Source organism: Bos javanicus, chromosome 8 (genome assembly GCF_032452875.1).
Source record: "Bos javanicus breed banteng chromosome 8, ARS-OSU_banteng_1.0, whole genome shotgun sequence".
NCBI lineage: Eukaryota > Metazoa > Chordata > Mammalia > Artiodactyla > Bovidae > Bos > Bos javanicus.
This window is the reverse complement of record NC_083875.1, coordinates 6819788-6825787: the sequence shown is the minus strand read 5'-3', so window position 1 is coordinate 6825787 and position 6000 is coordinate 6819788.

Genomic DNA, 6000 nt, shown 5'->3' with positions numbered 1-6000 from the left:
GGAGAAGATTCTAAAGGAAAAAAATAAGTGTTGTAAAGCACTGGTTACCCTTGACATTCAGGGAGGGTATATAGGGCATATTGTAAGATTGTTTGCACCTCTGTGTATTGGAAAACTGGTTTTAAAATTGGTAGACAGTGTCTCGGTGATTATCTAAATGTCCCCAGTCTGGACATTTGAATAGATTTTCCAAATTTGGATGCCCAGATTGCATTATATGGCAGGTGAACTGTTGAATTTTGCCCCTAAAATTTTCTGGCAAGATTTCCAGGCTATTTTTACATTGCTACAGTGTGATAAAATATCCCATCATCATTAAGTATTCTTGAGGTTTCGCACTTTCCTGGTACTAATTTATTAGGCAAAGGTATGACATAAGCTGTACATATTTTAGGTGTTTTCTCACTAATATCCTTGGCAATGGCTGAACATGTGGGCTACTTCTAAACTATTTACTGTAAAAATAAATTTGATGGGAAAAGTGTGAAGGTCTTGATGGGGCATTCGGGGGGCAGCATCTAAATGTAAAACGTGTTAGAAAATCTTTCTCCCAAAACCCAGGGTCAGAGGCAGCAATGACATCTCAGGCAAAACTCAGAAAGGAAGATATGAGAACACAGACTCTCACTTCAGGTTCACAGATACTGCAGAAGACACTGCTGCACTTGCTACTAAATCAGCTGTTTGATGCTCTGGGGTTGTCCTAGGACCAGCAGGCTCCCAGTGTCCAATGCTCTTCCCTGAAAGACACAGTCTGTTAGAGAGATGGTCACAAGGTTGTCAACACCAGTGACATCTGTGTCTGCACAGATTACAATGCTGATATCATCTGTCATTTTGAACTTTGCATTAGGATATTATTTTTATTTGATGGAGGCTTCATGTCTCAATCTTGCAAATAAATAAATGCTTCATGGCAGTGTTCTGGATTTATTAATATCCACCTGAGACAAGCAAAGAGGAACTAAAGAGCCTCTTGATGAAAGTGAAAGTGGAGAGTGAAAAAGTTGGCTTAAAACTCAACATTCAAAAAACTAAGATCATGGCATCTGGTCCCACCACTTCATGGCAAATAGATGGGGAAACAATGGAAACAGTGACAGACTTTATTTTGGGGGCTCCAAAATCACTGCAGATGGTGACTGCAGCCATGAAATTAAAAGACGCTTACTCCTCGGAATAAAAGCTATGACAAACCTAGACAGCATATTAAAAAGCAGACATACTCCTTGACCGACAAAGGTCTGTTTGGTCAAAGCCACGGTTTTTCCAGGAGTCATGTATGGATGTGAGAGTTGGGCCATAAATAAAGCTGAGCACCGAAGAATTGATGCTTTTGAACTGTAGTATTGGAGAAGACTCTTGAGAGACCCTTGGACTGCAAGGAGATCAAACCAGTCCATCCTAAAATAAGTCAGTCCTGAATATTCAAACAATTAGAAGAATTGATGCTGAAGCTGAAGCTCCAATACTTTGGCCACCTGATACGAAAACTGACTCATTTGAAAAGACCCTGATGCTGGGAAAGATTGAAGGCAGGAGGAAAAGGGGACAACAGAGGATGAGATGGTTGGATGGCATCATCAATTCAATGGACATGAGTTTGAGCAAGCTCTGAGAGTTGGTGATGGACAGGGAAGCCTGGCATGCTGCAGTCCATGGGGTTGCAAAGAGTCAGACATGACTGAGCAACTGAATTGAACTGAACTGAACATGAGACAAACCAAATAATTGACAAACTGCACCATTTGCTTGGCAGGAAATGATGCCCCATTAATGGGGCAGGAAATACAGTATGGTACATTTAGCACTAGTTTCTGTAAACTTACAGATTCTCTTTAGAACTTTAATCATTGGTATTCAAGAATTGTAATGGAATTATCCAGCTTTAGTTTATCCAAATGACCAAAGCAAAAATACTGCTTGTTATGAAACACAAAGTGATTTAAGAGTGTAGATGGACCTAGAGACTCTTAAACAGAGTGAAGTGAGTCACAAAGATAAAAACAAATATTGTATATTAAAGCATATATGTGACATCTAGGGGGAAAGGTAGTGAGGAACCTATTTTCAGGGCAGGAATAGAGATGTAGAGGCAGAGAGCAGACATGTGTTGGGGGAGAGGGCGGTAGGATGAATTAGGAATGACATATGTACACTACTATGTGTGAAACAGATATCTAGTGGGAAGCTACTGTATAGCACAGGGACTTCAGCTCAGTGCTGTGTGATGACCTAGAGGGGTGGGAAGAGGGGATAGGAGGGAGGCTCAAGAGGGAGGGAATATACATGTATATAGCTAATTCACGTGTTGTAGCAGAAACCAACACAACATTGTGAAGCAACTGTAAAATAGTTATAAACTAAATATAAAATAAAAGGATAAAGTGGTAATGAATGTATGTCTTACACTATGTGTCCACTGGCCTATCTGACTCTCTTAAAGTTACAGAATAATTTTAATTTTCTGGTTCACTTTGTGCTTTTAACAGCCTGTCGCTTAGACATAACTGTCAGTGGGTATGAGTTTTTTAAGAGAAGAAAAAGTCTTTCTGCTACATTGGGTCACTTTTCCCTTGCAATGTTTGAGCTAAATCATCTGTTCAAAATTTAAACAGGAGTAACTTGTGGAGGACAGCTGTCACTCCCACAAGGAAAAAGAGACTTGCACTGTGCATCTGAAAAGTGCTTGGATGGTTTCCTGGCTCATATGGGGCCTCTGGATACTGGTGACAGGAAGTACCTGATGGCCTACTGGTGCTAAACTCTGAGTCCATCAGCTCCCACCTACCTGGCACCTCTCCAACTCCCTTTCCAAGCCAATCAGTCTAGAAGTGTTAAAAAAAAAAAAAAAAAAAAAACCTCACCCATTTCTTCTAAATCCTTGCCCTCCTGTGCCCAATGCCTGATATCCTTCCGTTGTGATATTGAATTTAGTCAATATCATATATCAAGTGCAATTTAGTGGAGAAAAGGGCCCTTGAGATCTAGATAGAGTGCAGATCAAGCTAGGGGACAGTTTAATACATTATCCCACCTTATGTTTTATTGTAAAAACAGAATACTGGGGAGAATTCCTTGGTAGTCCAGTGATTAGGCATCCGGCCTCCAATGCAAGGGATGCAGGTATGATCCCTGGTTGGGGAACTGAGATTGCAGATGGCTCGAGGCAACTAAGCCCTTGTGCCACAACTAGAGAAGCCAGCATACCACAACTCCGGAGCGTGTGGGCTCCAGAGTCCATGCTCCACAGCAGGAAAAGCCTGCACGCTACTAGAGAGAACTCCTCTTCATTGCAACTAGAGAAAACCCAAGTGCTGCAGCAAAGACCAAAGGCAGTCAAAGAAAAAAATTTAATTAATTAATTTTAAAAAAGAACTTTCTATAAAACAAAACAAAACAGAAAACTGGAATTCCCTGCCAGTCCAGTAGTTAGAACTTTGTGCTTTCACTGTAGAGGGCCCAGGTTCAATCCCTGATCTGCTGCTGCTGCTGCTAAGTCGCTTCAGTCATGTCCGACTCTGTGCGGCCCCCAGAGACGGCAGCCCACCAGGCTCCCCCGACCCTGGGATTCTCCAGGCAAAAACACTGGAGTGGGTTGCCATTTCCTTCTCCAATACATGAAAGTGAAAAGTGAAAGTGAAGTCTCTCAGTCGTGCCCGACCCTCAGCGACCCCATGGACTGCAGCCTTCCAGGCTCCTCCGTCCATGGGATTTTCCAGGCAAAAGTACTGGAGTGGGGTGCCATTGCCCTCTCTGAATCCCTGATCAGGGACCTAATATCCTACAAGCCAACCTAGTGAAGCCAAACAAAACAAAGCAAAACAAAACAAACAAACAATTGGATACATAGAATGCTTCCCACTGTAAAGTTTCAGGGATACAGCTGTGCCTAAAGAAGAAAAGACTCCTTGTTTCAGCCTGTTGCATCCTCTTATTCTTCTTTCTGCCCCATCCTCAACTCCTCAGCTCAGCCTGTCTTCCATCACAGCAAGTTGCTGGGTTTGACCATCCTGAGTGCACCCCAACCTATAAGGTTTTTCTTACCCTAGCCTTCATGTGTGCTCAGTCTTTCAGTCGTGTCTGACTGTTTGTGACCCATGGACTGTAGCTCCTCAGGCTCGTCTGTCCATGGGGTTTCCCAGGCAACAATGCTGGATTGGGTTGCTATTTCCTTCTCCAGGGGATCTTCCCAACCCAGGAATCAAACCTGTGTCTCCTCCATTTCCTGCACTGCCAGCAGACTCTTTACCGCTAAGCCACCTGGGAAGTCAGCCTACACTTCACCCCTTTAAAAATGCTCCAGTCTTGCCTCTGGGAATGTATTATTATCAGCTGGGTGAACTTTAGTTCAGTACTAAATTAAAAAATGTGAGTGTGTTAGTATAGAGTGATATGTTATAATCCTTCCACTCAACAAGATGAGTGATTTTGAGTAAAGTTAGTTTAAGCAGTTATTTTTAAAAAAGATACTTAACCTCGCTGGATTGTGGTGATTAAATTTAATGCCTAAAACACGTCAATGCTGTTCAAATACAAAGTCAACACCAAGCCTTTGCCTAATATACTCAAAGATACTCAGTTAATGTTGAAAGTAATGATAACATTTGATTGAGTCTGTATTTGGCTACATTCCATCCACATCCAGTAGAGCTATTGCTCTATTGTATGTAATGAGCAGATATCCTATTTCTCAGTATAGCACTCTTAAAACATGGAAAATATTTTCAAAATACAGATTTTTTTGAAAATCTCTCTTTTAAAGAGTACGTGTAAAACTTCTCTTATATGTTATAAACAATGATGTAAGTTTAGAGATCAACTATGTATACATTTGTACATAATAGTTACACATCTTATAACTAAGGTGGAGTAATTCCATGCCAACTGACTCATTTGTTACCAAGTGGACATGAATCCAGAAGACCACAGCTATGTTAAAACAATCCCATGGGGATGAGATATCTTTCAGCAAGGAAAAAGGAACTGAGTAATAGGATTAGTCTGATTATACTAATTGGAGAAGGGAATGGCAACCCACTCCAGTATTCTTGCCTGGAGAAACCCATGGACACAGGAGCCCAGCAGGCTACAATCCTTGGGTTCCCAAAGAATCGGACACAACTGAGCGACTAACACACACAATTATACTAATACACATATAAATAGATAAAAGTAAGTACAAGATAAAGGTAACTTAGTTAAAAGGAAACAGCAACTCACTCCGGTAATCTTGCCTGCAAAATCCCATGGACAGAGGAGCCTGAAGGGCTACAGTCCCTGGGGTCACAAAAGAGCTGGCTACCACTTAGTGACTAAACAATAGCAAACAACAACAATGACAAAGTTAAATAACTGCAAAAAACACTGTCCCCCCCAAAAAAATATGAAAGTGAAAGATAGAAAGAAAGGAGGGTGGATGGGAGAGAGTAAGGAAAGGAGGAAGAAATAGAAGGATTAAGGAAGGAAAGAAAGAAGGAAACAAAGAAAAGAAGGAAGATTAGAAGAGGCCAAGCAAGACATAAAGTAAAAGGAGAACCAAAAATAACAAAAGCAAACTGATGACCTTATTTCCTAAATCTAATGTTCCATCAGTTCAGTTCAGTTGCTCAGTCATGTCCGACTCTTTGCGACCCCATGAATCGCAGCACGCCAGGCATCCCTGTCCATCACCAACTCCCGGAGTTCACTCAGACTCACGTCCACCGAGTCGGTGATGCCATCCAGCCATCTCATCCTCTGTTGTCCCCTTCTCCTCCTGCCCCTAATCCATCCCAGCATCAGAGTCTTTTCCAATGAGTCAACTCTTCGCATGAGGTGGTCAAAGTACTGGAGTTTCAGCTTCAGCATCAATCCTTCCAAAGAAATCCCAGGGCTGATCTCTTTCAGAATGGACTGGTTGGATCTCCTTGCAGCCACATCTAAATTCAGGGGAGAGATAAAATTGCCACATTTCAGTGAAGTTTGGGACTCTCTGCTTGCTAATGACAGGACCATGCA